Source organism: Anser brachyrhynchus, assembly GCF_964034855.1.
Source record: "Anser brachyrhynchus genome assembly, chromosome: 2".
Classification (NCBI taxonomy): domain Eukaryota; kingdom Metazoa; phylum Chordata; class Aves; order Anseriformes; family Anatidae; genus Anser; species Anser brachyrhynchus.
In genome coordinates this window covers 60,357,032-60,379,031 of record NC_137695.1, presented here as the reverse complement: position 1 = coordinate 60,379,031, position 22,000 = coordinate 60,357,032, and the positions used below count along the sequence as shown (strand labels likewise).

The window sequence follows — 22,000 nt, the reverse complement described above, 5'->3', positions numbered from 1 at the left end:
CTAAGGAAATTTAGCTCTGCTCGTTGCCAGAGAGCAGGTCTGAGCACCTGTGTTCAGTAGTAGAGGATGAGTGGTGAATCCTCCGTAACACACTTGAACTTTTAAACAGTTTTGTGGCAATGTTCATGCCTTCAGGTATGGAGTGGTGGTGGTGGCTTCTTCTCTTGGTGTAACAGAGGGTAAGAGCGATGGAGCTTTTGGGATGAGCAGATTTTAGGCAGCGCTCAGTTCAGCATACGGACTGGTTGCGGCACCATATGGGAGGTGATGATATTATAGCAATAGATGTAATGGATCTGATCGTGATCTGGCTTGCGCCAGTTCGAGGCAGATGCAGCTCCTTCAGCTTTAATAGGCTTACCACAGCTTCACACCAAATGAAGTGAAACGAGTTTTGGGTACAATATATCTACATTAAACAATGAAAGACTTGTAATTTGTGTGATATCTTTTTTTATTTTATTTTATTTCTCTCTCTTTTTTTTTTTCTTTAAAGTGCTAGCATATTGTGTGGGGAGACTTTTTTATTTCTATTAGCAGTTGCTATTCTGTTTGTTGTAAGCTGCGTGCGGGTTCCTACGCAAGACAAAGGCATGGCAGTGCTCTGGCTGGGGAGCTTTGTGCCAGCTCTTTTCTGAGGAGCTTCACAGCAGTTTTGGACACATCTATCTTCAATGGGAGTGGAGGGAAGAAAACAGAGCATGTGTGCACAGCAAAGGCAAACTTTCCAAAGTGGTTAATCTCACAGTACCCTTGCTGTGCAGACCCCAGCTGCTGCAAATGAAGTGGAGCCCAGGGAAGCAAAAGCATGAGGAATAGCAGGGAGGAAACAAAGGTGAGAAGCAATGGAGGAAATGAAGAGGCAACAAGCTAGGGAGGGAGGAGCAGTGAGCAGCAGGCAGGCTGTGATAGCAGCACTGCTCTTAGAAAAGAAGAAGGCAGAGGAATTATTTATTTATTTATTTATTATTTTTTTAAGATAGAAAAAGACCAGGGAATGTGGAGCTGTGCTGCCTTTCCTCTGTGTGAGAACTTGCTTGCTGCCAATCCATTTCCCACCACTAGTCATCAGCTTTGCCAGAAAATGGGTGGCTGGAGTCAGTGGGCAAATGCTCTTATAGAAGAGCTCCTTGCTGGGTTCAAGGTGTATGCATGCTTCCCCTTCATCCCCTGATCAGCACTTGGCTCTTCCCGTAGCTGTGTATTAAGCAGGTTACTTGCCTGGAAGATAGGGAGGAAAATGGTATTATTCAGAAAGATAGGGAGCAAAATGGGGGAAGGTGAACAGTAGGGAAGATGGGAAGCAGCAGGGAAGGCTGGGGCTGAAGAAAACAGCAAGAAAGTCATCCCATGGCCCTCCTCTAGCCTCCTGCTTGGCTGTGGCTGAAGCACATCTGATGTGTAGGCAGCACTCAGGGCCTAGGAATTTGTATGGCCTTGACATTTGCAGGAATATACCTTGCACAGTTGTTAGAGATGCTTTTGTCTTGTCAACATGGGAAACAGCCTGGAAGAGTCCAGGCCTGGGAGGCAGTCACAGATTAGGGAAATTGTCTTTGGAGTTGTCTGTATGGGCCAATATAAATTTAAAGAGGATAGTATGCTATTGTTTTACTCTTTTTTGGCCATGGCTAAATAAAGAAAATATGTTGCAAATATATGAGGTATCTACTTTCAGCTTTGCAGGCTTAAAAAGACTGATGATCTGGATAATAGTCAAAGTTTGGGATTTCATTTTCCTATAGGCTTCTTGGATGAAACATGAAGAAGAACAGCCTTTAAAACATTGTCCTTTGTGCAGAAAGACATTGCTGATTCCTCCAGCTGATCCGCTGCCTTTGCAGATGATTTCTGGCTGTCAAGTGGCAATCAGTTGAAGTTTGAGGAGATGAGGAGAGCTGTGACGTGACCACAGAAAGCCAAGCAGAGTTTCACTGTGAGAACGTCTCCTCTGTCTCTTCCTCTCTGCCTGCCCCATCCTTCTGCTGAAACTCGCCGAGCTGGATTCCGACCGGCCAGTGGAAAGCACCCTGCATCATTTCTGCTTCATGTGCCTCCGACGGACCGCATGACTGGTCAGACCACATCATCTGGTGAAGGAAGGCAGAAAACAAGGAACTCGATGACGGTGCATGACAGAGGGAAAAGGATCGCTGAACCAGTGACATCCCCGCAGGTCTCGGGGAACCCATGAGGTAGAATGGCAGCACAAGCCCAGTCACATGAGTGCGTTAGCCACGCTGCAGTCATCCTGATGGTGACAACAGCCATGCAATGGCAAGGGCCGGGGCACATGCCTCTGCACAGTTGCAGAAGGGAAAATACCTCGTTTATTCTGCTCTTAGCTACAGTTGGGGTCAATAGAGGCACTGTGGGCCTCTATCGCCAATAACCTGCCTTTGAATGTAGCAGCACACAGCATTGCACTTACCCCAGAGCAATCCTTAATAATGCCATTATTTTCTAGTATGTCAAATGTTGCTAGGAAGCTGCTCCTCACTGAGGACTAGCTGTGTGGAAGGTTTCGGCTCTTGGAGTTCAGCTGTTTTTAATTACCCACACAGATAAGTGTAGCCATTTATTTTCTTTGAACTGGAAAAGGTTTCTTTTCTATTTTTAACCCCTGAAGACAGCTGAGTAATTCAAATGAAACTCCTCAGTCCAGAAATAACCTTTTTCTTCTTCTTCTTCTTCTTCTTCTTCTTCTTCTTCTTCTTCTTCTTCTTCTTCTTCTTTTTGCCCCATGAGGACCAAATCCAGTTTCTCAGGAGCCAAACTTCAACCCATACCTACTCAGTTCAGCTTGATTATGTTCAGCCCAGGTTTTCATAGTTCAGTAATAACCATAATATCTCAGCCCCGAACAGCATGGTATTATTGAGCAACACAGCTTGCATTTGTCTTTTAAGAAGAAGTCCTTCCACAACACCACTCACACAGAGAGGCACTGCTTAGAAGGACTCTTCACTGAGCATGATGCTACTCAACATGTATAAGGGTGACAAGATCTGGTCCAAAACAAACATGTATGACCCGTTTTCCGAAAGGGCTCAGCATGTTGCCATTAATGTCACAGTGGGAAGAGGCTGCCTGCTAAGCACTTACAAAAGTCTGGCCCTTGTTTAGATGTGAATGGGGGCTCAAGCTCTTCAGAAAATCTGGTGGCAATTGTGGGTGCTGAGTACTTAGGAAGCAGTGGTGGTCTTGAACCAGTGCTGCCATTACTCCCTGATTTACACCCTTGTCAGCCACTCATTTTCAGCAGAATTGCACCCTTTGGGGGCTGGATCAGCAGCCAGGCTGCAGGCCCCTGCTGGCATTTACAAACCAGGGCATATACAGATAGTTTTTCTATTTATTACTATTATTATTATTACTATTACTATTATTATTATCATTTTTTTTATTATTTTTATTTTATTTTATTTCAGAAAAGGTTTTTGTAACGTTGCCCTGTTGCCTGAATCCGGACTGCTGCTGACTGACTGCCAGCTCCCAGATTAAATGTAAGTCATTACGGAATGTTTTCCTCACATGGGAAAGACTGGAGTGGCGCGGTGTTAGTTTTGCCCTCCAACATTAATTCTAATTACCTCAAAATGCAAACATGTTTGAGTTTCCAGCAGATGACATTATTTTTTCTTTGACATCAGACATCAAAGCAAGAAAAATAAACATGGGACAGTGACAGCATTAGGCCTCTAGTCATTTTTCAGAAGGTTTTTCATGTTCTATTCCAGACTGGTTCTTCTTTAAGTCTTGTCTCGGATATTAGGGAGGGGAAAGGTTTACAGACTCAGAGACTGATGGCGTCTTTTCCCTTCCAGTTCCCTTTAAATAAGAGAGTGAGATGGGGGGGGGGGGTGAGGAAAGAAACAGTCTGGTTTAGATCAGGGTTGGAGTCTCGGTTTTTTAGAGACACACACAGAGACACACACACCCCAATACTTGGGTTATTTTCTTAAATTTATTTTTAGCTTTTCTTCTGAATGCCCATGGATGGTACTGTTGCATTTCAAAACTGCAATAATTCAAAGAGAACAGAAGTTTGGGAAATATGGACTATTCTGCCTCTGCCTAGTAAACACAGGAGCAGAACCCAAAAGCTTTGCAGATGTTTGGGACTCTCTGGACACAGCTGTTTTGAGAGGTGTCCCTGCTGCTAAAAAACAAAGTTTCTAGGTATCCCCTCCCCAGAGCACTGATCTGTCAGACCTCCCAAGGCCATGGGAATCTGAAAATGGACCCACCAGGGGAGCTGCCTCTCCTCCTACTTCCAGGCTTTGGGCTGGGCTAGCGTTTGCCCTCATGGTGTTTGTGAAGGCCTGGCACTGGCAGCTCCAGGTTGCCCTTCATGTGCTTCAACACTGTGCCGGGACCCTCTTGCCTCCACCCCAGCCTGCACCCAGAGCCTGCTTTTTGCCCCTTTGGCCCCAGCTCCTGGGCTGGCCCTGGGGCTCATGCTGGGCCTCTGTCAAATGGAAATAAAGCCACTACTCAACCTGACAGCATGGGAAGAAGACACAACCCAATGATCAGAGGCCCTGACTGCACTTTGGTGAGGCAGGCTGTAGAAAAGTCTGTATAAGAAATCAAATAGGGGAAAACTGTAGAGGTCCCTTCCCAGGGACTGGGATGACAAGGCTGCTGCAGGCCATGGCTAAGAGGCATGGTGCTGGTAACGCTGTGCAGGGCAGCATGGGTGGCACAGCCGTGCTGCTTGCTTCTCACTTTCTTGAGCGCTAAAACTGGCTCCCAAATTTTGAAATAAGGCCAGCCTGCGATGGGCACAGCCTGCCAGAGCTGGCACCGTGGCTGTGCAGAGCCTCCGTTCAGCACGCTCCTCGCTCCCCAGCCATGGAAAAACTGCTCCTTCCGTTGCATGGGGCAAGCAGTAGAGTTTAACAACTCTTCCTCACCCCCAGAAGAATTTAAAAAGTGTAGAAACAGATTCATTTTCAGTTAATAAATAGCAATAAATAAATAAATAAGTGCCGCGCTCTGCAGTTGTTGCCTGCGGTGCAAGTGCCAGCGTTTTGAAGTGTTCTTGTTGGGACGCCACAAATGTTTGTAATAAAGCTGACTGGCAAAATCTTGGGCCAGAGCCTCTGGGCTCTGCTCAGCCAGCTTCACACCCATCCTCCCGACCCATTTTCCCTTGCTGTGTGCCCAGGGCGGGTGGCAGATCCCTCGGGGTGGGGTGGCTGGGCCACTGTGCAGCATCCAGCCTGCCTCGGGCTCCCCAGAGCACGTTTATCCCAGTGCTGAGACAGCTGAGGACGGTGGACAGATAACAGGGTTGAAAGATGCACAAAGATCGTTTTCGCAGCTCTTATCTGGTCTGGCAGAGGGCACAGCTGTAGCCTGGAGCCTGGTGCTGTCAGGCTGAACTTCTTCCCAGAGGTTTCATTTAGTCACTCCATGCACTACCTGGAAACTTCACTGCAATGCTCCTTCTGCCAGGAAGCATTTTAAGAAGGATCATGGGTCCCTTCACAGGAGGTAGAAAGAAAATACCTGACTGAGGAACGTGCTTTACCTTTCCAAAACTGCCCAGAGTGATGCTGAGAGAGCTCGAGCAGGAGACACCCTGAAAGGCTCTTTTGAAAAAGAGAGCACTGAAAACCTGCCCTGCAGAAGTCAGCATTTCCATTTGGACACACAGAAATGAATGTACTTAAAATCAGGCTTCCTATGGAAATTTGAACCCACCTGAATACTAATACTGGCAACAGCTTTTCATGTTGGTGGAGCATACCAATCCTCTTTGGGCAGAGTGTATTGTCTGGGGATAGGTTTTCAAAATTAGGTACCCAAAATGCTCTTACAAATGGATTTGATTACTTTCTGTCTGTACAAGACCAGGTTTGTGCAAGGGAATGGACAACTGCCTGAGGAGAAATGGTGGTGGAGTACATGAATATCCTTTTTCGCACACATCAGTGCATATTTGGTATATGAGGTGGTGCTTACACAGTTTTCCTTTCACTGTTCAGGCAGCCAGTTATTAAATGTGGCCTGTGGTGTTTCTGTTTCTTTGATGTTTTCAAATGAGATCGAGTTATTTTAACATGACCATTCTATCTAATTCTCTACTAAGTCCATCTCAAGACTTCAGAGGAAATTTAGATCAGGTTTTATTTTGTCCAACCTTTTTCACCCCTCCCTAATTTAAATGGAAAGAGAGCTATATCCTCTGGTAAAATTACATTCACAACAGTGTGTTTATGATGTGAGAGATCCTCTTGCTGCAGAAATGCATGGTCGTTCCTTTCCAGTTAAAAGAGAGTCTTTTGGCAGCTAGAAGCATTGGGACGATGCAGAGTGGGTGAGTTCTTGTCTCTTCTGGATGCTGAGTGATGGATGGTCACATTTATACATTTAGAGTCAGCCCAGTGCTTCACCCCAAGTTTGTAAAACAAGATCAAAGATCACAGAATCACAAAATGGTTTGGGTTGGAAGGGACCTTAAAGATCATCCAGTTCCAACCCCCTGCCATGGGCAGGGACACCTCCCACCAGACCAGGTTGCCCAAAGCCTCATCCACCCTGCCCTTGAGCAGGTCCAGGGATGGGGCATCCACATGTTTCCTGGGAAAGATACTGGAACTAGATTACATCTTCAGTGAAGCCTGAACCAGACAGTGCCAGGACTGCACTACAGGAACAAGTCTTAAAATTAGTTGGTGCTCAAGCCACTGGTATAAGTCAGCTGCATGCTTTGCACGGTATAGGACACAAGCTTGCTCATGAGTTGTACCAGGCACCCCCAGCCCGTTTCTGTAATCAGTGCGTGCACAGAGATTGCTCAATCATTCCTCAGGTCAAGAGGACCCACTGAGTTGTATCCCTAGCAACTACGTAAATGTAGAAAACTCTGTAGTGTGTATGTGTGATGAGTAGCTATGTGTCCATTAATATTGCGTGACTTGGTGGAAGAGAGATTTTTCTAGTGTAACTTCAGAAGTGCTTAGGACAACAAGATGTTCTCTGTGGGAGCCGTCTATTTTCCACGTGGAAAATACACGATGGGGTTTTGGGTAGGATTGGATGTATTTTGCTGCTTTGAATTACCGTCTGGATGAGTCAAGCTATTTGTGTGTGTGTGTGTCTGATCTCTCTGGTGCGGGCAAAAGGTTATTTCTGTGTGGACAGTGCCTTAAAGTTCCCATTAATGGTCAGGTTCTGTTCAGATGCAGGAATTTGTCTTTTTAAATGAAAATAAGTATTTGAAAAAATTCCTCTGTGATCAATACCTGTTTGGCAGTTTCACTCTTTGTGAAGCATATGTCTGGATAGCAGTCAGAGCTGGCTTTGGAAGAGATAGCCTACTGCCATACCCCCTTGCTATTTCTTTAAAATCTGGCTGTAGTGCATCTTTAGGCTGTGGGGTCATTTTTTTGTTTCACGCCTAGCAGTGATGCTTTATATATTCTCTAAGAATGTCTAGAAATAAAGATAAGGGATTTTGGAAACTGTAAATGCCCTTATCTCTACTGCTGGTGTAGGTAGAATGAGCACCCAGAGAAAAATATTTTTTTTTGTATGAGGGAACAGCTGCTGTTGTTGTAGGTACTGAGTGAGGCCATGCTGCAGTCATTAATCTTGTAGTCCTCCCATAGCCTCTCACTAATGAGAAATAAAAGCAAGAACGTCACTGTTGGGGGATTAGAAATGCACGCCGTAGGAGAGAGGACCTAAATCCCCCATTGGTAATAGCTGTGCTTTGTTCCAGGTGAAGCTTGGTATTCTGATCAAACACCACTTAACGAGTAGATCTATTTCACAGAAATTATATTTCTGTGCTGGGTAGTTGCTGGGTGTTGGACAGAAGGTGATTTTCACAAACGCATTCATGTTAGCTGTTTGTTGTTGTTTTATTATTATTTTTACAAAATAACCATCGCTTGCTGAATTTACCAGCAGCCACAGCTGTATGGATGTCAGTATGGAGAGTGCCCACTGCAGGCTGTTTTACTATCCTCTGTTATCACTGCGCAGATAGTATACCAAGGAATGACTGCAACAAGCAAATCCTTATGATTTAGATATCTACAAACATGCTCTATAGCTGCTTGACATTTTAAGATCTAGTGGAAAGAAAAACATACTTTTTACCCCCAAGCATGTATGAGAAACTGAACAATGTGCTCTGTGCTTCCCTGTCCTACCAGTGTCTGCTAGCAGTCCCTTGCTGCTATCTGCCAGAGATTAAGCTGGCAATATCTGCACTGGGACACTTACAGAAGTTCTTCATAGCATGTTCAGTTCAAGATTAGCTCTTTGGAAACTGCCATGTAGGAAATACAACAGTCCTTCAGGGTGTGTGAGTCGGGTGCCGTGCACTCTATGTGAGGGAAGAGAGTGCTCTGGATGCCCAGCAAGCCAATAACACAAGCAACGGTGATGAACCATGCAAACTGGGCAGCTGTTTCACCCTGTGGTCATCAGAAGGAACTGGTTAAGGCATGTTTTGGTGCCTATCCACTGGCCCATGCCACATACCACATACCACATACCGTGTGTAGTGCTCTGATTTTCCTGCATGGCCTCTTGGCTGCCCCACCTCCAAAGATACTCTTTGCACAGAGCTTACCACATCTTTGAACACTTCTTGAATGTGCTATGGGAAGCATCTTGTTGTGAGAAGATCTCTGACTGTCCAGCTGATCAAATCCTCCTGGCTAAGATACTGAAGACATACCGGAAAGGGATGCAGAAGCTGCGCTTCTTCCAGGCTGAAAGGAGCCCCTGCGGGATGTGCAGCTGCTCAGTGAGGCAAATGTGGTAGTTTATCCTCACTCCAACCTCCTACATCAAGGCCAAAAGGAACACAGCATAGTAAGCAGTCATAGCAGCTGCTTAACTTATTTTAAATCTTTCCACTGGTATTTGGAGTATAAAGAAGGTGAGGCTAAGGTCTGCTACACTGGACAAAAAGCTTCCACAGCCAGGCTGTTAGGGTTGTCTAATTCCTAATAGTTTCAAGTACATATCAAAGGCAGCACCTAGTTCCATATCACGGCACCAAAGCAGTCTGATTTTCAAATGTGATGAGCGCTAAATAACCCAGCTGAAACTGAGATTTTTCCATCAAGCTGATCATTTAAGATGTCAACCAAAAGCATCCTTGGTACATGCAGGGTTCACATTGGCTCCTGTTTGTTTTACAGTTCGAGTCCTTTCAGCAGTGTTTCATGGCACACATGTATTCCCTGTGCATCCCAGCACCAAGTGCGCACGTGGGCTGCTGTTTCTGATAAAATGGTAGTGGTGGTACTGACTACCTAGCTGCTGGGAGAGGGGACAGTGTGTCGTGGTGGAGGCATGTTATAATGAGAAGTTCAAGGAATCCGCTGCGATTCAACAGCTGGTTCAATCAAACCAGCTGAAACTGCCTTCAGTACCATCCTGGACCAGATTTTTCAGAAAAAAATCAGCAGCTTGGTAGCTAAGCCCTTTCGCAAAACATCTTGCCACTTACTGTCACAATAGAAGCTGCTGGATGCTGACCACTTCAGAGAAGCTGGACCAAATGCGAGATGCCAAGCACTTGAAACTCTGGCACTAAGCTCCGTGGAGAATTTGATCCATTATGTGCTGCTCCACTTCAAAGTGGGTAGCAGCTTGTGACAACCGTACAGCATCACAGCAAATGTCACTTTTTGTGCAAACATTTAACCAACAGAAAGCGGCTTTTTTTGCTTGGTAGTGCATTTCACTCAAATTTCAATTTGCTTTGAAATTTTTTAGAATTTTCACTGAATGGAAAAGAAATACTGGGTTTGGGCCTTTCTGATGAAAACATGTACAACATTTTTCAGGGCAGCCAGGGGTGCAGGAACGACAGAGGAAGGTAGTATTTCCTCACCACGTCTTGTTCACTGTCTTCTGATATAGCCAAAATAACAATATTAGGACAAGTTTAAAACCAGAAAGAAACACAAAGCCTGCCCTTCAAAGACTTTCTGGCATTTTCTGCACAGATTCATGTTTAACTTTGAGAGAAAAAGAAGGACACAAACCTTCTCAAGGGGAAGACAGTTTAGCACAGAGTAAGAGCTGCAGTTCAACTCTACAATCTGGGTTCAGACCCATCTCCAGCTTTCAGTATAAATTTTCTTTGGATATTCTTTTTTTAAAATCAAAACCAGGAATTATACAGCTGTTGAGATAAGAATAATTAAGAACAATGCATTTCCTTTTAAAGCTCCTCAAAGGATAACCTCTAATAAGATGAATTGAGCGTCTCATTCAGGCCACACACAAACGATGGCTCATATTTAGTAACAACATTTTTTGGGGCAAAGATAAGCTAATTTTGCTCAAGAACAGAGGGTGGTCTTTAAGCCTTGCATTTGTCAAAGAAACAAGCACTTTTTTTATCTATAGAGCATAATCTTCCACAGCTCAAGAGGAACAGTGCAGGGGGAGGGAAACTCAGGCAATGTATTTATGTTGGAGCACAGGCCTGAGCATTTGAACATAAAGTTAAAGAGACAACGGACCAGATTGTTGAAACCTCACTTCCACTCTGAGACTTGTGTGTGCCCGTGCCATGGTTTCTGAAAGTGCCCAGCCTTGCAAGTCAGCCCTGGGTGAGCTGTGAGCTGAGTGCCATGGAGCCCGTCTTGATTTACAAGGAAACTGAAAATGAGTTCCCCATAGCTAACACCTCTTTTGCTTTTCTTGAGTCCCTTTTCTTTCTATTAAAATGATTCCCTACTGATCTTCATGAAGCATCAGCCATGTCACAGCAGTGGGAGTGAGCTTGCAGTGTGCTGGAGATCCCTACTGTCCTCTGCTCCCTCCCCAGTCATGCTGGGATCGGTGCCTGTGGGTGCCTGGCATCGGGTGGTCCTGCTTTCGCAGGGTCCATGGAGGCATGGCCAGGCAAGGAACTGGGACGCGGCTCTGATGTATGATCCCTCATGCTCTGCACAGTTTGCTCTCATGCATGCTAGCGTGCATCCGGAGAACCGCAGTGAGGAAGCTTCTCCATGGCATTCACACAGGGTGCTGCAGACCAGAGCACAATCGAGAGCACAAACTTCTCCGTGCCTGTGAAACTGGCCTCATTTGGAAGGGTTCATGGAGGCAAGCCTTGATATGGAGAAAAGGCAAGACATAGTGCAAAGCATGCCACTGACAGGTTCTCCTCCTCCCCTCAAGACATTTCACCTGAAAAAAGAGAAGTACCAGCTGGAGTTATAAATGATTCCAGCTCCTAATTGCCAAATGCTTCCCCTCTCCCCTTTGTATCTGTTACAGATGTATCATCCACATATGAATGTTTCCTGGAATTTGGTTCCAGAGATTTGAGCTTGTGAAATTTTGGGGCCAGACTTACTCAAGTGGAACTCCCAGGGAGCAGAAATTGCTTCTCTGTTTAAATCAAGGGGCTTATCAGGGAATGCTAAATGATTTTTTTACAGCTTAAAGTCAAAAGAGCTGACCAGTCCTCTTGTTATTTGCTGCATGGCTTTCAGATTAAAAAATAAAATTAAAAAAAACTTCCCAGTCCCTCTGGTCCTGCAGCCAGCAGAGTCTGTTCCTGTCACCACCCTTCTAATTACTGGAAGGACCCCACTTGGCTGCAGAGATCAATGCAGGATTGTTTTACACCAGCCCAGATATTTTGCCTGCTTAAGCAGAATCTAAGAGTAATAGAGCTATCCATTAGCCAGTCCAGTGGCACTCAATCAAGCCATACTCTGCACTTATCCAGCATTTTTCACCAGCAGTGATTAAGCATTCATTGATTACAAGCATTAATTAGGGCTAATCACATGCCTGCAAATGTCGTGTTGTGAAAACATGAAAATAAGAGTGCTGTTTTAAAATGGGGTTGGGTGGTTTAGAAGGAGATAGGCATCTCTTGGGATCCTCAGGAGCCCCTTGTGCACATAACTCGTAAAGACAAGGTACTCAGCACCCAACCGCCCATCCCAGGTGGAGCTGCCAAGCACTGCAGCCTTTGATTTTGTTCTTTGCTGCACTCCAACCACTTCTCCAAATTATTCCACAACAATGGAAGAGGGCACAAAGTGGGAGAGAAGGCAAACGAGTGAGGGATCTGGTAGCCATGGGACCAGCACCACCACCCTCTCCGGGGACTGCATGCAGAGCTGGAACTTGTGGCACCAGGAGCAGCCCCAGGAAACTGCTGAGTGTGCCAGGCTCACCGTGATTACCTGACGGGATTTCCACGGTTGTTCTTAGACCTGGGGTTGCTTGGGGTTGGGTTTTTGGTTTTTATTGTTTTAAGGCAGTTTAGTTTGCACAGGCACCAATATGGACGTGATAGACTTTAGCTGAAGGTGAGGTGATCCTTAGGCTGAACAGCAGCTTACAAATGCCCAGCGGGCTCTGTTAGCAACTCCAGACCTGTTTGTGCTTTCGGTACGTAGTGGGTTGGCATTGGACACATATGTAGCACAGATATAAGATGTTGCCTAAATACATAAAAGGTCTTTTTTCTCCCAAGCTTGGTCCTGCTGTTCACAACCTCAACCTTCTTGTTTTTCACACTCCTCCATCCCACTCTAATTTCCATTGTTTTATCTCACCCAGCTCTTTCTGTCCCTCCCCTCAGCAGGACACAAAACAAACAACGGGCAAAGTCTTCATTTTGCAATGTTGCAAAATCGGGTGGGTTTGTCAGGAAAGGAAAGGAAAGGAAAGGAAAGGAAAGGAAAGGAAAGGAAAGGAAAGGAAAGGGAAGGGAAGGGAAGGGAAGGGAAGGGAAGGGAAGGGAAGGGAAGGGAAGGGAAGGGAAGGGAAGGGAAGGGAAGGGAAGGGAAGGGAAGGGAAGGGAAGGGAAGGGAAGGGAAGGGAAGGGAAGGGAAGGGAAGGGAAGGGAAGGGAAGGGAAGGGAAGGGAAGGGAAGGGAAGGGAAGGGAAGGGAAGGGAAGGGAAGGGAAGGGAAGGGAAGGGAAGGGAAGGGAAGGGAAGGGAAGGGAAGGGAAGGGAAGGGAAGGGAAGGGAAGGGAAGGGAAGGGAAGGGAAGGGAAGGGAAGGGAAGGGAAGGGAAGGGAAGGGAAGGGAAGGGAAGGGAAGGGAAGGGAAGGGAAGGGAAGGGAAGGGAAGGGAAGGGAAGGGAAGGGAAGGGAAGGGAAGGGAGCCAGTCCTTTCTCCCAGCATCCATGGCTTGCTTCCAGGACCCAGAGAAGACAGGACCACAGGGCCTGCTTGGCAAGGGCTGGCACGGGCACTGGGCTGCAGCAGTGCGGGGCTGCCAGAGGGCTCTTAGGGACCAGCATCCATCACCACTGAAGCCCGGCTCCTCCGCATGATGTGCAGACACTTTGCTTTACACACATGGACATTCACGTCCCCATACCCACCCTGAAGCCAAAAGTTACTGGTGAAGGGTGAGGAGGGGGGAGACCCGACGTGGCTGCCTGAGTTTTCACTCGGTCGGTATGCAAACCCCGCAGCAGCACGATATGGATCGCATTCCCGTCCCAGTCTAGCCTGCTCCACCCTTCCTCCCTGGATGGGGGCGGAAAGGGGATGCTCAGCCTGCCACTTGCTCAAAGGCTGCTCCTGGTGCTCAGTGTGCTTTGCACTCCATGACATTTCCACGCCCGGCTCCTTCTGCATGAGGCAGCAAGCCTTGCGGCACGCAGATGGAAAGGCTCACACCCCTCATGTGGCTTCGTGGCACCCTGCTTAAAAGCCTGCTGCTTGGGCCTGGACTTTTCTCTAGCAAGCGCAAACAAGGAGGAAGGTCATCGGGCTACTTTCAGCCAGCGCACACGGCCCAGTATGCAGTGGGAAGGCAATCCTTCAACAGGGGTGATAATGATTACGGTGGGGTGTATTGCAATTACAGTACCGGAAAGGGAGCCTTTCAGCAAAGAGGGTGCTGCATGAGCTCCAGCATTAAAGTGGTTGCAGTATACGACAGTAATTTAAGAGGGAATGGAAATCTGGGCACCAAATGGTGCAGCAAAAGCCCCTTTAAAGCCTGTGCGCAGTGATGATGTGCAAATGGCAGATGGCAGATGCTGACATTCCTCTAATACTGCAAGGAGGCCAGAAGCAGAAGGGGAGCAGATAAACCTCTTTCTCCTGAAGGAGGTCCCCCTGGGCGCATGGGCATGGCAGTGGGCAAAGCAGGTCACGGAGGCCCTCGCCAGTGCTGCTACTGTTGCTCAATGGGTGAAGTGTTTGGGAAATGCCTGCTGTTCCTTGGCGTGGTGAATAGGGTGGCAGCATCTGAGGCTTCTCTTTCTTCTGTCAGTGTTTAATGACTCCACAGGTCTCAGTGGAGTTGCCTCCATGTAAAACTGGCACACCAGCAAGCCAAATCAGGCCTCAACATCTGTAAAGCTGGATAGGTTCACAAGGATTTAATTCCCTCTTAAATATGTACAAATCACATGGGATGACACTGCCTAATTCCCCACATTTCTACATAGCACGGTACTGTCACTATTCACTGGGAAAGAATTTCATGTTTGCATTTTCCCAAATGCGGTAATACTGACATTGCTCATCCTCTCCTAACACTCAATAGCATTAATTTTTCTCTCTGCCTCTGGAGAAAAAGGCCCATATTTTCCACGCTGCATCGTACTGTCTGTGAGGGTCCTTGTCCTGGTACAATCACCTCTGCAGGGAAGTGGAGAGTTAGTCTGACATCTAACCAGATGCATGCAAATAGCAGAGAAATAACAGCACACACAGGTTTCTGCCTGTGGTGCTCTTGAAGCTGGAGTTTTACCTGCAGATATCTACTGGTAAGTGCCGCCAAGTACAAGAGGCACTGGCAAGCAGAGGTACATCATGCAACAATGCCTCCACCACCAGCCACAAAGCTGGGAGTAATACAGAGCCAGCAGGATCCAGGACTGCTTGTCTCGGTGACAATATTAGTAACCTTGCTGGCTTGGTTGTTTGCACCATGCTCCACTAAGGGCAGTATCTCATCCTCTAGGGGTGCAAGTAGGTTTTCCCTCTTGGAAAGACAAAGTAAGTTTTTAGATTTTACTTAGAAGGGAGAGTGTCCAGACAGCTTCAGGAAAGAAGAGGATCTTCAGAGAGTGTGATAGACTCTGCTCTTTACTTAGATGACAGTCTGCTTTCAAATGCAAGAATAGAGTCAGGTTTTAAATGCCCTAGTCTGTCTGTCCAGGTGCTGGCAGATGTTGAAGAAACAAGCTGGGTACACACAGCAATCAGGTCATTTCAGGGCAGGTACATCTGTGATTGAGGACATTATAGTCAGAGCACAGTCTGACCCTGCTCTATTGGTTTCTCTGTCAGTGGAAGAAACAGCCCAAAAGGATGGCATCTGCCCCTTGTCAGTGGAGGGTGACACTGCTACCCAGCAGAGGCTTTCTGAAAGTGTTGTCTCACCAGGAGCTATGTGGGTGTCATCCACCCATCCAGACTCAAGCTAGCCCCATCCCCTAGCCAGGCTTCTCCCACCTGGGAGGGTCAGGCTCAGCATGTAGCCTGAAGGACAACTCAACAGCTTTGTCTCAGCACAGTGCCCCCCATCTGTCTGTCCATCCAGGCCATGGCAGGCTCAACCTCCCCTGCCTGGGAACCCCATAAGGGCACAGAGAGCTACCTGGAGGCAGAGCCGCGCCACCGGGGTGACTGCTGTGCCATGCTACCCACCCGTTCTGTGTCTCACCTGTGGTGTGAAACACTGTATAAATATATTTATGTCATAAATCACAACTCAAGGCCCGCATTCACTGCCCCACGCTGGGGCTGTTTCACTTTACCCCACAGTAAAAGGCTGGTCTGGAGCAAAGTCATTCCCAGCCATCAAAAGCAGCAGAGGAGGGAAAGCTGGCTGCGGTTTTTGCATTGGGTCCAGCTCCCAGAGGCTGTGCAGATCCTGTACCATTAAACAAAGCTAAGCTTATGAGCTACGCTTGTGTTGCTATTGTCTTTGCTGCTGTTTTTGTTGTTAATACCTTGGCTGCTGCTATTATGTCTGGTGTTTTTAGCACAGGAGCCAAGAAAGCAGCATTAACTGCACAAGCTCAAGACAGAAGAGGCTGCCAGGCGGAGCAACCGCTGGTGCTGGGAAGCAAAGTGGGTGTCTCTCCCCACCTTGACGCTGGGACCCGTGCTGGCTTTTGGCTGTGGAAATCCTTGTGCCCACCATGGCTGGGTGATGAGCATGATAAGCGTAAGTGTTGGCAGCAGGTGCTCAGGGATGATAATTTTTTTTCATAAACGACACCTGCTGAAGGTGAGCTCTTAGGGGCTGGACAAGCAGGCTGCTTGAAAACACGTAGCCACTCACACAGGGGGAAAAGTTGGCAGATTAGGAATTATTTTCTAATTGCTTTGAATTATTTGCAGTATCAGTGGTTTCCTGTGCCATCAAGCTTCTGGATATTGCCTGCTTGCCATAAACTGCAGCCTGTCCAACTTTCCATTCCCAGCTACACCCAAGCCTCAGCTCATCCAAGAGCTGCCGCTGCAAGGGGCACGCATGGGCTGGCAGCCGAGGGACTGATCGGTGGGGTGACACCGAGGCACCTGGCCCGGGGTATGCAGCACGGACTTGGACGGATCCACATGATTTCTTCCCTTGAATTTCAAGAGAAATCATGGCAAAAGGGCTAATGAGTCAAAGGGAGGAAGTGAGAGCAGAGGCGAAGGGAGAGCTCTGCTCCGCCGGTGCCAAGAGCTGGGGAGGGTTTCTGTCAGCTGGTTGGGAAAGCCGAGCAGCTGGAGAGCAAACTCCCGCCTGGCCTGCCTGCCGGCGTGGCCACGAGCACCACTGCCCTCTTTTGGGTGGAATTACAGCCCTGCATCTGCTTCGGCCACTGCACGCAGGCATGGGCGACCTCCTGGTTCAGTGTGCTTGGTGGCCTGTGTCCAGCAACAGCAAGGTCTTGGAGGAAATGTGTAGCAGTGCTATTTGTCTCGGACAAGAGACAGTATCCCTTTGAGAGCCAGCTCATGCCCCCAGAAGTATCTGATTACACTTAATTCAGCTCCCACAGCTATGGGATTTTTATCGTGCCCGGTCACAACCTGACAGAGTCCTCACAGTGACCTAGCCATAAAATTTGACTTGATGAGTGACACTTTTTATAAGACCAACTATTTCATTATGAAACTTTTGAGGTTGGAAAAAAAAATCCCAAACAAATAAGAACATGCCACTATTAATAAGGCCGTCAGTGCATTTTTACATATCCTCCTTGTAGCAATTGTGGCTGTGTGTAAAAGGCAAGTACGCCTTGTGATCGTGAGAGAGCGGCTAAAAAACATGAGTCACACAGTCAAACCTTGTGACTTGGTGGAACTAAGAAGGTCTCCTTAAAGGCAATTTGTGGAAGAATTGGAGAGAAACACAATTTTTCAAGGTCAGCCAAAGGCTAATGAGCGCTCTTTCATAGCGTGATTGTGTTGCCTGAATTTCTGCATTTCAAAGCCAGTTGAACTACTTTATTGCTGAAGCACTGTAACTGAAGAGGCTGCAATAATATTGACAAGTAATCCTGCCAGAACCTGAGGTGGTATTCAGCACAATACGAAACATTTTCCCCTTGCCTGGTTGAGTACGGAACAAAGAGTTAAACAAACGCGTGGTTCCCCCGAGTACCACTTATCTTCCTTCCCGAAGGGCATGCGTACAGATGCTTTGTAAGTTGGGTTGTCAACAGCTGAGGCCTGTGGCCAGATTCACATGTTCTCCACCTTTTTGCTTGCGAGCTGCAGGAGACTCATCTCCAGAGGGACAGTTTTTCATAACTTAATTAGATTGGCGCCATTCGCACAGCTCCAGTTTCAGGTTGGCTCAGCTTTTCTTCTGCTCCAGCTCTCCAGTGCAGGGGATTACAGTAGCACTGAAATTGGTCCTGAACTAAACATTTGGCAGCCACCTCAGGTCAAGGAGGCAGTTCATAGGACTGCTGTTGCTAAATTAGAAATAAATAAATGATCAACGCATGGCCCTTAATGAAAGACCGGGAATGAGAAACAAAATGGTCTTGCAGCTCTCCGCTTTGTGCATGCATAGGAATAGGTTGCATTGCTTTTTTTCCCATGAATGAGCCACTCTAGTCTAGTAAAACACTTCAACTAAAGCAGAGTAAACTCCAAATGAGGCCTCTTAGCATGGATTTACACTGGACTTGCTTCTGTGTATCTGGGAATTAGTCAGCCTGATCAGAATTCAGCCGAAGAAGAGGTGTTCCCACAGCAGTTTTCAGTGGTTTAACTGAACCAGTTTAGAAATGGTTCAGATCTTTAGCATAGAGACGAAGCCCTTAGCCTTGGCTGGTTGTGTGTTTCATACTACTAAACTGCAACCCAAGGAAAAGGAGATTTACAAACAGAGACTGGAGGAAAGGAAAGAGCAGGGACACCTTTCCAAGCCTGACGCATAACACGTCACCTCCTGCCTGTGATGTGCAGATGTCCACTTCAGAGAGCCATCCATAACCATGGGTACCTGGGCTCCCTGCTGCTCCCTGCTGCCCACAGAGACCCACAGTCCCCAGGCTCCTCGGCAATTCGCATGCCATGTGTGGGCACACAGAGGTGGCCAGGTTTTACCTGGGCAGCTGGTAGCCAGAAAGCTGCATGCCTGTGGCTTCTTCGCCAGCTGCAGTGATGGATTGCAATCCATCCCCAGCAAGCAGTTTTGAATGAGCCAGCTGATAAATGACATTTGAACAGGAGCCAGATGGAATAAATTAAAAGGAACTTGGAAAATTTCTTCAAAGGAAGAAATAGAGGTGTTTGCTGGGATTGTGAAAAATGACCACCCCTGATAGAGATCTAATGGGAGGGGAAGAAGAAAAAAGAAAAAAGAAAAAAAAAAAAAAGTATATCGTTACCTCACTTCCAAAAGCAAAGCAAAATAGAGGCAAATCCACATCCCAGATTTTCTCACCCACATATAAATAAAAGCAAGTAGACCTTGTTCTGTCCAGCCTGAGATTTTTGCTGCAAAAACTCTTCCAGCTATGGTACTTCCAAGACTGCATTTCCCTACATACTGTGGGTATTGATTATTCCTGTGGCTCTGTGGTGTGAGCCATTTGTGAGCTGGAAGCCAGCTGTGGAAGTCAGCTAGCAGCCTGTCCACAATATTCAGTGAATACTTTATAAATGGATTCAAGCCCGTGCTTTTTGGTGACCTTTTCTAGGGAAGTGCTCCGCTCAGTGTCTGAATTGCGTGGGTCATTGCTGGATCTGCACAGATGGCTGCGGGCATCGTTCGTGCCAATTTCTGAATCCTGACCTCAGGAGTGAGGCTGCTGCACTTTTTGTCTGCAGACAGTAGGTAGGACGTCTGTGCTAGCCACAGGCAGGTAAATCATGTACCTGGCACCCACCTGGTCTCCCTCTGCAAACACTGGGGAAAAGAGAGAGAGGTGGGCCCCTGCAGAGGACAATTCAAAGCAGATGCTTAATTTAGGTACAGCGAATCATCCTCTGCACGGGTTTTTATCTTTCTCCATGGGAGAGGCTGGAGAGACTGGCCGAGGCACTTGGCTGCCTGCAGCTGGTGGTGTGAGTGCTTTCCCTACCGAAGCCTATGAAAACATCCAGAAACAGAGCCATCCACGACCCTGCTAAGTAATTTATTCGCCCTCATTCTTAGCACTTGGTGCCAGCTTTCTCATTTGATCTGGCTTGAGTCACCCTCCTTGAGCTGTCGTTATGGCTTTCTCTGCTAGACAGAGAAAGATTTAGGAGGGGACGTCCTCGTCCCTCACGCTGAAATCCATGCTCCTCTGAATCCTCTCTGTGATGACAGGAATAAACTCATCTCGGAAAGTGTCTCACTCAAATGCAGCTTTGCTCTTTATTGTGTGGCTTCTTGGCAGGTTTTTAGCACCCCTTTGGCAAACACAACTTGGAGCCTCCGCCAATGCTCCTGCATGGCTGCAGCACTTAGTTTCTCCTGCACTCCACTTCTCCTGCACCCCCCTTCTCCTGCGTCCTGCTCCCTGCACAGGGCAGAGGGGCATTGCCAGGGGTTTCCACTTATCTGAAGCCCAACCACGCTTTGCAGGCTGGTGTTTCCTAAGCAGAGCTCTTTGCAGGATGCCACCTGAGCCCCTTTTGGCACAGCAGTCAAGCAAAAGGTTGAGCTGCTAAATTTGTTGTCCTTGCCTATCAATGGACTGAAAGGTAATTTGACTTCTCACAGGAAATAAACTCCTTGCCGCTGCTTTCCCATACAGGGTTAATAAGTAACTCTGTCAGCCTTTTCAGCATCAACATTGTCTGTTTTATGATTGATGTCTATCTTTGCTAGGACATTTTTTTTCTGTCCTTAGTGCATTTTTTGTGCTCTTTGTTCTTTGTGTTCCCAATGCAGGATGATTTCTATTGAGGCCTACAGCTTCCCTCCCTGCATCTCAGCATTTCACAACATCATCAATATTTTTTACTTATTCTTCCTTTGTTAGCGATCTATTTAGTAATTTCCAATTGCTGCTGAATTTGGATGAGTTTTTAGCTTAAGCTCTGAGCATGGTTGTGGAAAGGATGGGGATGACTAACTATTCATTTCTCTTTTATTTTAGTATACCTGCACACTCTTCATTCAGATTTATTCTGTTTAGATTTTTCATCCATACTAATTTGGCTTGCAGTTTTGAGGACCTTTGGGAAACCTCTCTGCTACAGTAGCCGTGTGTATTAATCATTACTTGTGTATCTCTTCTCTTTGCCCATAGAGAATCAGGCCACAGTTACCAGTCCCCATGCAAACAGCCACCTCCAACTCAAGAATCAGCAGTGGCCAGCCATGAGGTCCATCATAAAGCCATCTCCTTCCATGTGCAATTGCTTCTTTGCTGCGTAAGTATTATTTGCTAATTTTAGAAACTCTAGGCTGTTTTATTGCTGGATCAGTGGGACCTCAAGAATATTTCTCAAACTGAAGTCACCTATAGCAACCTTCACACTTTCTTCTTTCCTGCATGAAAGATGGCTCCTGAAAGGAGTCAGAATTTTCTTTTCCTTGTCTGAGTGGTCTTGAGAGCTCCCCATACTTCCTCTCTTGGGTTTTTAATAGGAGACCAGCATCACCCAAAATCAGCATCCCCTGCTCTGATCAAGTCTCAAGCGATCAGCACCCAGGGCAGCCAGGACACATCCATCTTGACACTTCTTCCGTGCCTGGTGAGACCGCAGCATCATGGTGTTGGAGGGTTTTCAGCACAGCCAGGCTCATAGTATTATTTTTACTCTTATTTCCCGTTGCCAGTTACCTAAATTCCTGGAATTAATGTGTGGACATCTGAAAAAAAAATAAAAATTAAATGTTCATTCTTTGACTTCTTCACCAGATCAGTTTGCCTTGGTTTTGTCACACTGAATTTGAGATTCCTCCCTGCTTGCCTTGACTTCCTAATTTAAAATGAAACAGAAAATACACCTGGGATGATCCCAGCCTGGTGGTCTGAAGTGCAGGGCACCTGGGTGTTTGACAACACCAATGCTGCCAGCTTCACACCCACCAACACGGTCCTGGTATTTCCTGCCACCTCCAAGCTCCTGCTCAGAGAATCAGGGGTCTCTCTAGCACTTGGGACTTTTCTTCTTCATTCCCACTACCATCATTCCTACATGCTGCTACCTGCTCAGGATACCTTTAATGCCAATAGCTTCAATATTTTGAATACACATCAAAATACCATGGATGAAATTTTTTTTGAGCTTTTCTTCTGTTTGTTGTTGTTGGTAGTGGTGGTGGTGTTTCATTTTTTTGTTGGTTTTTTTTTGGTATTTTTTGTTTGTTTGTTTGTTTTTGAGTTACCAATTTATTGGGACTGTGAAGATTCACAATAGCGAAAACACAGGAGACTTTTGGGGCTTATAGAACATAAGTTGGCTGAACAGCCAAGTGGTTTGCTATACAGTGCATTTCTAAATGAATAGCTTTGTACGTCAAGCTTTCAAGCTGTTGTGAAAGTCCTGTTGTGTACCAACCATCAGCATTTTAACATCTTTAGAAATCATGCCCTACAGGTTAGCTTCAGTTTAGGCTTCT

General features: G+C 46.7%; 1 long non-coding RNA gene across 1 annotated transcript; it reads left to right on the top strand.

The window, feature by feature from the left end:
• Window positions 1–1,749: 1,749 nt before the first annotated feature.
• LOC308189162 lies at window positions 1,750–21,550 on the top strand. Its single transcript, XR_013946066.1, has 4 exons — window positions 1,750–2,195; window positions 3,432–3,506; window positions 20,682–20,805; window positions 21,023–21,550. It is a non-coding gene; the product is annotated as an uncharacterized lncRNA (long non-coding RNA).
• The last annotated feature ends 450 nt before the right edge of the window (window positions 21,551–22,000 follow it).